This window comes from Psammomys obesus, unplaced genomic scaffold, assembly GCF_907164565.1.
Source record: "Psammomys obesus unplaced genomic scaffold, mPsaObe1.curated_primary_1811, whole genome shotgun sequence".
NCBI lineage: Eukaryota > Metazoa > Chordata > Mammalia > Rodentia > Muridae > Psammomys > Psammomys obesus.
In genome coordinates, this window is record NW_026592890.1 from 17,488,132 (window position 1) to 17,500,394 (window position 12,263).

A 12,263-nucleotide genomic window follows, 5' to 3' on the forward strand; every position below is an offset into this window, starting at 1 on the left:
AATTTTATAATTAAAGAGAGTCAAACTCATTGCAAAAATATTTTAAAATTTAGAGAAGATAAGATAGATATGATAAGATAGAAATGAACAGCCACAGATGGCCTTCTTGGCCTGATTTCATGAGCAAAGTTCCTGCATCACTGGCTGGGAGAAATAATGCCTTTTAACATGAAAGGAAAAAAAAAACAGTACTCTTCTGAAATGTATAAAATATCTCCTTTCTAAAATGCAAATAGAAATAATGTATTTCCATATATATATATATATGCACTTATGTATACAAAATAACTGTGTGAATTGCATGTAGACATATAATTTATACACATATAACAAAAACTGTTGATGTCAATGCACATGCATTTTCATTAGTGAGAAATAAGATATGTTAACTGCAAAAAAATTTTTTTAATTTACATTTTTATTTTTTATAATGGAATTTATTCACTTTGTATCACAGCTGTAGCCCCCTCCCAATCCCATCCTCTTCCCTCATTTCCTCCATGCCCCTCTCCAAGTCCACTGATAGGGACCTCTTCCCCTTCCCTCTGACCCTAACCTAACAGGTCTCATCTTGACTGACTGCATTGTCTTCCTCTGTGGCCTGGTAAGGCTGCTCCCCGCTCAGAGGGAGGTGATCAAAGAGCAGGCCAATCAGTTCATATCAGAGACAGTCCCTTTTCTCATTACTAGGGAACCCAATTGAATACTGACCTGCCATGGGCTACATCTGTGCATGGATTCTTGGTTACTGCCATGCATGATCCTTGGTTGGAATATCAGTTTCAGAGAAGACCACTGGGCCCTGATTTTTTGGTTCTGTTGCTCTCCTTGTGGAACTCCGGTCCCCTCCAGGTTTCTCTATCTCTCCCTTCTTTCATAAGATTCCCTGCACTCTGCGCAAAGTTTGGCTGTGACCCTCAATATCTGCTTTGATACACTGCTGGGTAGAGTCTTTCAGAGGCCCTCTCTGGTAAGCTCCTTTCCTATTCCGTTTTTTTCCCACTTCCTATGTCTGTCCCATTTGCCTTTCTGATCATCTTACTCTGGATCCTCCTTCTTATTTATCTTCTTTAGGAGTACAGATTTTAGTATGTTTATCCTATCTTATAGGTCTAGTATCTACTTATAAGTGAGTATATACAGTGTGTGTCTTTCTTCTTCTGGGATACCTCACTCCGGATGATCTCTTCCAGATCTCACCATTTGTCTGCAAACTTCATGATTTCCTTGTTAATTGCTGAGTAGTATCCCATTGTGTAAATGTACTGCAAAAAAATTAATAAACTATTCAATCACTAAGCCTAATAAAAAACATTGGTAAAAATCATACTGAGCATAATTGGCAAATTTTACAACTTTCAAGCATCTAAACACATAAATAGTAGTGTTTAAAATAATTTATTTAAAAGGTACTTCTCAAATTATGTATTCAAAAACTTTTTAATATTTTTGGTTATAGACTGGTCCTTTGAAATTACTTAAATATTGCCTTTATTATTTACAGACATTAAGAATCATATTTGGTGGACAGTACAAGCAGTTTATTTTTCTGTATTAGGAAACACAAGAATATGTGATCATAGTCTAAAGTATAATTATACTGCGTATGCTAATTCGCACACAATTTCTGCCCCAAATGCTTATTTGCCGATGTGTATGCAAGTAATTTGTAACTTTTGACCAAGAGCCAATATAGTTCTATGCATTAGAGAGTTTCAAAGCAAATCTTAAAATGTTTGCATAAAATAATAATTTATGGAGAGATTTATTTATTGTATTAATCAAAATAAGTTTTTCTACCAAATAAATACGTGCAAGTTTTATACATTAATTTAAAGCAAGACATTATTATATCCTATAGCTTGTTCCATCATTAGAAAATTATTTAAGACATTTATTTTATTGGTTTGTGGAGTTTCTCAGTTTGGTATAATTTTTTTAGGAATCTGTAAGTATATGCTTTGTATGTATGAGTAACCCACACAACTTCAATTACATTGCTTAGTTGAACATTGCAATTAATCATGCAATAGCAGTTGCATACCTTACTTTTAAAATTTTGTACAAAATAATATTTTTGTTTAGGGCAGCCTTTAGTAGATCTAATTATTTTTATGTTTGCCAGATGAAGGGTTAAGGATGAAATGGAAATACAAGCAACAAATTGAATTCTAGAATATACATCAATATAACATACACTGTAGCCAACCAATAATTCTTCAAATATTAGCAAATTTTCAAGGACGCTTTTTACTTTACCTTCATAGGTCTGTTTTTACATCATCATGAGTCCTTTAAGAAGAGGCATTCTTTCATTGTTAGTTCTTTCTTTGCAGATCCTTAAAAATTTGCTAGATGTTTAATCTTCAAATAATAACACAGTAAACAAATAAATGAGATGTAAAGGAGACAAATTAGAAGATGTTTGGAGGTGTTGGCATGCAAGGAAGATAGATGAGAAACAGAAAGAACTAGTAGAATCAGATGAGACCATACCTCTGTGGCTTCCCTAAAATGGGTTATTATCACACTACAAACCCTTGAATTTATTACATGGCAAAATGTTAAGACATAACTGGTAACATATGTCATTCATACCTGTTTTTTAGATTAAGAATCCTTTTCAGCTAGATTAAAATTGGCATTATAATTGAAATTGATTGTTTTGATTTATCCATTTTATATACTGAGAAAACAAGGTCACAATGTTGTTCATTCACAGAGCATACACAAACTGAACAAGTTTTCTAGTCTTTTCATCCAACAGTATCAAAACACAAACAACTTGTACTAAATTTTACCAACAAGGTATTTAGAGCAATAAAACTACTCAATATATAATAAAATACATGAGGATGCTAATATTATATTCAAAATGATAAATTGATATTAGGGTTTAAAAATATTTTTAATAAACAATTATAAAACATATCCTTAAAGATACCAGAACTGTGTTGAATAATTATTTCTGATTCTCAGAGATGTTATATAAACATACAGTTTTATAAACATTTTAATAAATAATTCAAAAAAATTTAATATAGTGTTAAATAGTTTAACAACAGGGATATACTACTATCCCTATTGAATGAAAGACAGACTTATAAAATATATATAATTTATTAAAACTTTAAATAAAGAAAAATTAATATAATTCTAAAAACAATAATTAATTGGGTTATTTTTAGTGTATCTGCTACAGTATCAGATTGTGCTACTGTAGTAGCTGTTGAATCAAAGATTAGATTAAATATTGACTAGTCTATAGGCAATTACTAGGTTAACAATTTGCATGGGTGTTTTAAGTGACTGAATGTTTAACTATCTTTATTTAAACAAGTATTATTTAATATTGTGCTTTCTTTCCCTCATCAGAGTCTAACCCATGGAAGCTTTTCCTTGTTCTCAAGAATTTGACATTAAATCTCTTCCAATGTTCCAATAGTTGTCTTAACTAACCTACTTACAAAGCAGTCTTTTTTCAACATACATGCCATTTTAGGAGAGTGAAGAGAACTTGAGAGCATCTTGAATCAAATAATAATGTTTTTAGAGAAGGGTACAGAGAGAGAGAGACAGAGAGAGAGAAAGAGGGTGAGGGAGAAGACAGAGACAAAAAGAGAGACAGAGAAATGAAGAAAATTAAGAAGCAGAAAGGGCTTTAGTGCCAGAGACAAGACAACTGTTACAACTGTTAATTGCATTGGTTTCTTTTTCTCTTTCTTTCTTTCTTGTTTTTTTTTTTTTTTTCACCCAGTTAAATTTTATAGGCACCACGAAACACTATGTGCTGGAAATTGCAAAGCAAAGGTTACCTCTGGCTAGGTGATCAGAGAAAGAACAAAATATTTTTATTATTACTTTCTGAACAGTAAAAATACCATGCACCTTTTAAACAGAATTTTTGATTCCCAGTACTTAGGATTCCTGAGTATGACAAGGATTTCCAGTCAGTACGACATTCCTGTGAGTTCTCATCATTTATGTGGACTGCTTTTCTTCATGCTCAGGAGTTATGTTATCAACAATGATTAGCAGCGGCGGGAGAGCTGCTCCTGAAAGAGCAGAATAATGCCTCAGACTCTCTTCTCTCTGTGCACAGTAGAAAGCAGGGCTTTCATTCATGGCCAAGATCCTGCTAATGAGTGGGTATGATTGTTCACACTGCAGTCTCGGGAAGAGAGTTGTTGTTTCTTAGTTCTTCTGAACCTCTGCAGCTACCTTTAGGAATTTTTGTTTCTCTTGTGTTGTTAAAAAATATTTTGCGGTCTTCTGATTATTTTATGCTGTTTACAGTGCGAGCAATATCAAGCACTCTTAAAGGCTAATGTTTTCCTCCCCTGTTAATGAAAATACATCTTTATTATTATTATCTATTACAGTTTATTCACTTTGTATCCAGCCTGTAGTTCCATCCCTCATCTCCTCCTGGTCCCATACTCCCTCCCTCTTCCTTCCCCATGTCTGTCTCCCAGTCCGCTGATAAAGGAGGTCCTTCTTCCCTACTATCTGACCTCACCTATCAGGTCTCATCAGGAAGTCTGGATCCTCTTCCTCCACTGCACCAGGGGGTCGTGATGTCAGAGATTGCCCCCGTTCCCAATACTAAGATACCCCCATGGAGACTGGGAGAGAGCTGTCCATCTGCTACATTTGAGCAGGGACCTTTCCATGATTTTTTTTTTTTTCCTTGTGGTTGATTCATCAGTTTCTGCAGGACGCCTGGGCCAAGATTTTTGAGCTCAGTTGGTCTCCTTATGGAGCTTCTGGCCCCTCCACGTCTTTCTATCTATACCCTGCTGTGTAGAATCTTTCAGAGGCTCTCTGTAATAGGTTCCTGTCCTGTTTCCTACCTTCTCCCATTTCAGATATTTATCCTGCTTGCCCTTCTGAATGAGGATTAAGCATTTTCCCTAGGGTCCTCCTTGTTCTTTAGCTTCTTTAGGACTATAGATTTTAGTATGTTTATCTTATATCCAGAATATATAAAGAACTCAGCGGATGGCTCTTTGATCGACTCCCAGTGAGGATGGGGCAGTCTTACCAGCCCACAGAGGAAGACAGTGAAGCCAGTTCTGAAGAGACCTGATAGGCTAGGGTCAGATGAAAGGGAAGGAAGACCTCCCCTATCAGTGGCCTTGGGAGGGGAATGGACAAAGTAGAGGAAGAAGGATGGAATTGGAAAGGGACTAGGGAGGGGGCTACAGTGATGATAAAAAGTGAATACATTGTAATAAATAAAACTACAAATAAATAAAAAGGAAAAAAAATAGTAAAACAAAACACCAGAGGTTAAACACCAACAAACCAAATTATCCAATTAAAAAATGAGGTACAGAGCTAAACAGAATTCTCAACAGAGTAATACTGAATGACAGAAAAACACTTAAAGCAATGCTCAACATTCTTAGTCATCAGGGAAATGCAAATCAGAGCGACCCTGAGATTCCACCTTACACCCATCAGAATGGCTAAGATAAAATACTCAAGTGACAACACATGCTGTAGAGGATGTGGGGAATCCTCCTCCATTGCTGGTGGAAATGTAAACTTGTACAACCACCTTGGAAATTAATCTTGTGCTTTCTTAGAAAATTCAGAAAAGTGCTTCCTCAAGATTCAGCTATACCACTCCTTGGCATATACACTAAAGATGCTCCACCATTCAACAAGGACATTTGCTCAATTATGTTCATAGCAGCTTTATTCATAATAGCCAGAAACTGGAAACAACCTAGATGTCCCTCAACCGAGGAATGGATACAGAAAGTGTGGTACGTTTACACAATAGAATACTACTCAGCAATTAAAAACAAGGAAATCATAAAATTTGCAGGCAAATGGTCGGAACTAGAAAAGATGATCTTGAGTGAGGTAACCCAGAAGCAGAAAGACACACATGGTATATACTCACTCATAAGTTGATATGAGCTATGAAAATACATCTTATGGGGAAAATTCCAACTGGTTTCAGTAGTTACTCAAGTAAGAATTTTTTTCTTTTCCTTTTTTTAAATTAATTTTTCTACATTAATTATATTTTATTCGCTTTGCATCTCAGCTGTAACTCCATCCCACATCCCCTTCCAATCCCACCCTTCCTCCCTCATTTCCTCCCTTGCCCCTCTCCAAGTCCACTGATAGGGGAGGTCCTCCTCCCCTTCTATCAGAAGCTAGCCTATCAGGTCTCATCAGGACTGGCTGCACTGTCTTCCTCTGTGGCCTGGCAAGGGTACGCCTCTCCTTAGGGGGTCGTTAAAGAGCATGCCAATCAGTTCATGTCAGAGACAGTCCCTGTTCCTCTTATTAGGGAAACCACATGGACGCTGAGCTGCCACGGGCCACATCTGAGCAGAAAGTTTAAGAGTTAAGAATCCCTTCTCCCTGTATTTCTCTTCTGTGTACTGATAGTCCAGGCATTTGTTGTTTTTTGTTTGTTTGTTTAAATAAAAATTTAAATGGGCACAATAAAAACATATTTTTATTGTCTTTTTATTATTAACATATTTTAATATTTCCATTTTTACGACAATATTTTTCCACCAATATATGAAGAAAATATCCTGCTTTGAGAAGGAGATCACAAATAGACAGGTAGACAGGTAAGCGGTATTTAAGACAAATACTGCTAATCAAATTTTGAATATCAGCTACTGAATGATATCAGTATTTTCACTTGCTTAGAAAAATTAAAATCAGAACAAATAATGTTATCATTTGTTGAGGCCCATGTTTCCATATTATACCTAAGAAACTGCATATATTTTTTAGTGAGAAACATTACTGTAATTATCTATTAGAAATGAAACTCCAATCTGAGTCTTTAATGTGCAGCGCAGCCACATCTTCTGTGTTAACACTGAATAAATTATAATAACATTTTGTTTCACTATACAGAGACTAAATGAAATAGCATTATTTATTAAGTACTGATTCATTTTCAATATTATTCCAATTTTGCAAGAATTACAAACATATAGTGGCATACATACTACCTTCCATTAAAGTCCCAATATGTAAATTATTCATTAACAGATAAAGAAAATGTTATTAAATATATGATAACAGAGAGAGCATTTCAAATGTTTGAGAATGAAATAACTATGACATATTTGTCCAGTTAAAGGGCTAATCATTCAATAAGTATAACCCTTAAAGAATATGTAGTATGTAATTAATTGACTAAAACAGCAGAACTTTTCAGCTGGGAGGCAGAAAAAAGCAACAGTTTGGAGATGTTAATATGAACCTCTCACGTAAGAGGTTAATATAAAAATAATTTGTGCGTTATTGGTTTGTTTGGAGAATTTATAGAATTAATAATCACAAGAATGATACCATCTACAGTCTTGAAAATTAGAAAAAAAGATTAAAATTGCTTAGAAAGTAATAGTGACTTTTTGTAGATTTCTAATTAAATAGTAAAAGAGTATAAAGTTTGGGAATGTTTTTGAATAGTCATATGTAAGGTAGAACAAAAGAAATGTATAAAAGTGACTCATAGAAATTTGAGAAGGAGGTTTCCAAGGCCAAAAGTAAAATTATATGAATAAATGGATTATGAAATGGAGATTTAATGAAAACTATGAATTACTCTGAAGAAAAAAAATCTAAGAAAGTTTGGTGATTAAATAAATACAAAATGATGACATAGGCAGACAAGTGATTGAGTATTCTCACTTGAATTATTGAAAGATGTTTGGATTAACTGTGGAATAGATTTCATAACAGAGAGTAAATATTTATTTTGGGGTTAATGATTAAACTTAATATAGGAAGTGGAGGAATGAGGTATGAGAGTTCATTAATGTTTAGATGTCTCACAGTAAAACAGAAATTTAAAATAACTAAAGTACTGGTAATTTTTAGCATTATGCTCTACTTAATTCCAAATCATACACTGAAAAAGTTACAAAATGCCAGCTGTACAATTCAAGGAATTCTGATGACTGCATGAAAACTTTACAGTGCTTAGAGTGTGGAAGTTAAGTTCTGAGTGTGAAGCAAGTCATCTTACTCTTTCCTGGATATTATACAAAAGTATAAACTTGCTCCTTCAAATGGGATTGTGAGTGTATAAATGACAGTTAATTTTTATGCCTTAAAATTTGTTTTATTGAAAAAATATATTTAAATTGACTTGTATTATTTTATGGAAAATTGTCTATTTTATAAACTGATGTGTTATTATTTCCCAGATTATTTGTTTCTTATTCTATATTCCCTGTCATTCTTCTTTAATCATAATCTAACTCCATCAACTTCAATCTCATCATATTATTTTACATTATGAAATCTTCTGCATCTTATTATAGAAGACATAGTGTAGCCTTAACCATATCCTGCTCATTAATGATTTGGAAAACACCTGCAGTGATTTACAGCGAGGGAACTATTTTTCCCAGTAATTCTTCTTTTCCAGTGCTGAGAACTGAACTGAAGGCCTTGTACATGCTGTATCCCATATTCAACTGCATACACAATTAATGAATACAAATTTAGTTCATAGTACAATTGAAAATATTTGAAGTATTTTTCATACGATAAGAATGTTGTATACATAATGTCAGCTGATCTCAAATACCAGCCATACTTATTTCTAAAAATCTAAGTTACTTAAGAACATAGAGTTATATAAACTATTAAGAGATGAATGTACTACGAATTTTATGACTAATAAATGTTCAGAATTTTTTTTTAAATTTTTGAAAAATTCTCCATTTTGAGGAGGGTTGATTCAAGGACTTGAAAACTCAAAAAATGTATTCCTTTACCAATGGAAACTTATCTTGGTCATAAGAATTTGCTTTTGTTTTTCTTTGGGGGAATGATAAAGACTGCCAAGCCAGCTGACCTGGACTCCCACTGAGGTAAGACTGGCTCACTCAGAACTGTCTTATAGACCTGGCTCCTTCCTTCTATGCGTTCTTGGGAACCAGAATCTACTCACACTCCTCCTTTATGCTAATGATAATAGCATTCTTAGATTATGTATAACAATTCAAGATGAGCTAACACAGCTCAGTGGTTTATAATTGGCATGATGACACAACATAAAATGGTAATCATTCCTCATTTTCTGGAGCTCATTATTTAAATTTATCTGGTCTGGAGTCATGCTCATTGGTCATACCTCATGTTAATACTACGATTTTAGTGGAAGGCATGCCTTCTTTTCAATAGATGGGGAAAATATCTCATTTTACATTCTGCTCCTTCCAGGGAGATCATTAAAATCATATAGTTTGAACAGGATATCTATATCTATATCTATCTATCTATCTATCTATCTATCTATCTATCTATCTATCTAGAGAGAGATCAAAGATGAGGTCAGATTTTTTTATGACCTGGGAAGTAATTTTCCTTCTTTCTTTGATTTCAATCTGTGTTTTTATCCACTGTAACACTTTATTGTGTCCCTGAGCTAGTATGCTTGCTTAATGACAGCTTGCTTCCTTATAAGTAAAGTTGATCTTGTGCCTCTCAGTCTACTCAGGGTTCTTGTAGAAAAATAATACTTTATTTGTGGCTATTGAGGCAGGTAGGACAGCCATGAAACTCTTCCCCTCTGCTTTGCCTCGTATATAAATTCTAAGTGAGAAGCCCGCCAGTAGTCTGTGATGGTGTTGTTGGCACAAGCATGGTTGAGCCATCTGCGTTGAAAAGGACATGGGCTTAACTGAGTAGCGGTGACCTTTAAAGGTAAACAAACAAAAAACAAAAGTGCAGCTGAAGACATGGCATCTAGTCACCATTAGCATCTGCCATAGTGACTTCAGAAGACGAAACTATCATTGAAAAAGTCTCATCAACAGCCACCCGATTATTTAAAAATATCATCGCACAAATATCTTTCCAGAAACATTTTATTACCTCAAACATGACAATAATGGATAATACAATATTTTATTAATCTTATTTTCTTTCAGTAAAGTCTTAAGATTTTGTTCAGAAGATAATTATCATCATCCAAAATAATATTGTACTCATAAGCTATTGAAATGCAAATAGAAAATGTAAATACTTGATTTTTTTAACTTACTTAGAATCTCATTTGAAAAGTGGTACAAGATAATTTGTTCCCAAACCCTTAGTTTAGTTGTGTGATCATAAAAGAAAAAACATAATCACGGTAATTAAGCACAATGAGGCTGAAAAAAAAACCTCAGAATGGCACAATGACCATGATTAAATTTTCAATATTTATCTTGGATTTGGTTCTATCATAATTCAGTTGAAGTTTCATATTTATTGTTTGGTAATAAAAATTGTGAAATTATAACTAGTAATGGATTAAAATTATGAAATAAGGAGGTCGTTTCAGCTTAAAGATACTACAGGATAAAGGTATTTAAATATTTGGAAGTGTAATACTTAAGTAAGTCTAATATGTAACATTATGAAATAATTTTGCACTCTTCATTAACTGTAACATAATTTCCTTTTTAAGTTCTCAAATAATGCTAAATTTCAATTTTAAGAAAATGATAAAAATTAATTCCTGTTATGACCCAAGAGACAATGGAAATTAGTTGATCTTAAAACAAAAATGTGAGATGATACATTTAGTGTATTATATTGAAAAAAAAAACATAAGAAACAGAGGAGTCACCTGTATAGAAGTTCATGATTTGAGAATAATATAAGCCCAATGAAATTTGAAAATAAGAGCAATGAAAGCTGATGTAATCCACCATAGAAGTGGTCCCCAAAACATGACTATGCCTCAAGTGTAGATAGTATTTAAGGGAAAAAAGAGAAAGAAAAAAAGATGGGAATAAACTTTAAGTCTTAATAACTCAAAAAAAAAAAAAAACCTCATGATATATCTATTTAAATTGGAAGAAATCAGGAGAACTAATGTGCTAGATGTCACTGGATTTGTTTTAAACAGTTCAATATGAAGTAATAGTAACCATCTAGGAAGTGATTCCTAGAATTAGAGTACACACAAAGAGAACCAATAGTTTCAAGTTGATAACTTTGTAATCGTTAGCATAGTGTTTAGAAGCCACAAGAGTAGTAGCTGAATAAAGATGAAAGGGGGATCTGAACAGCTATAGCCAAAACATAAGCAATGGAGAAGACGGTAAGAAGAAAGAAGCATTTAGGTATTGGGATGGCCGTGCTCAATAAATGCCTGAAGAAGTTAAAAAATAGTCAAAGAAGGCTTGAGAGAAAATCATTACCATTAGGATTGCAGAGAGACAGAAACTTAGTTTTGAGGAGAAATTAGATATAAATAAGACTATCAACATATATGCTATTTGGCCACACATGGACAAAATTAAAGTAGAAGAAACACTAAAGTTACTAAAATTATTTTAAGTGATAACTATGTTTAAAAACTTGTACTGGAAATTAAAAAATACATAAAGCTAAATCAGACACTGTATGGCATTCATTCATTTACAATGTCAAAGGGGATGGTTTGATTTACCAAACATATTAAGTAATAGTAAGTGTGGCCTGATGTTCTCAGTGACGTAGATATATAAAAGAAAAAAAATAAAGCTGTTGGTAAACCTCTCTAACAAACATAGCCCAAACAGAGAATCTGAAAAGACATAGTTACTTTCTCATCCTCTGAAGGTCTGACTTGGAGTCTCTGTTTCTCTCATTATGGAAACTCTAATATTTTTCTACTCATCATCATTTCCTAATGCAAGGAATAAAACAGTTCATGTCAAAAATTCTAGAACTTAATAGTCAGATATATTCTATCTGCATTCCAAAACTCAGAACAAGTTTATAGCAAGGAAGGTAGAAAATGAGCGTTAGTGAGGTAGCTTTTTTTTTTTTTTTTTAATATCTTGGTTGGGTGGGAGGATGGAAAAATGAAGGTGAGTCACAAATCTCTGTCTCTATTTTCATGATCCTCCAAGGCAGAAAGAAACTCAGGAAAGCTGTATCTAGACAGTGGAATGAAAAGATGAATATAGGATGTGAACAGCTGTTCAGCATATAGGGAACTACAGAATAAATGGTGTGAGATAAAGAATTGATAATAAGTATAAGAATTTTATTTTTCAAATAAGGTTTTTATTTTTAAAGAGTTAAGTAGCACAGTTTGCAAGACAAAATAACAGAGTTAATTATGGAATGCTATTTTGGAACATAGTTCAAAACAGTCTTGAATTCTGTGCCTAAAGGTCAGATTTTTTTTTTTCCTTAAGGACTTTGGGCATGATTGAAGACTTCTTTACAACATAGCTGTGATAGCACAAGAATTATTCTACACTAAAACTGATGAAGGAACA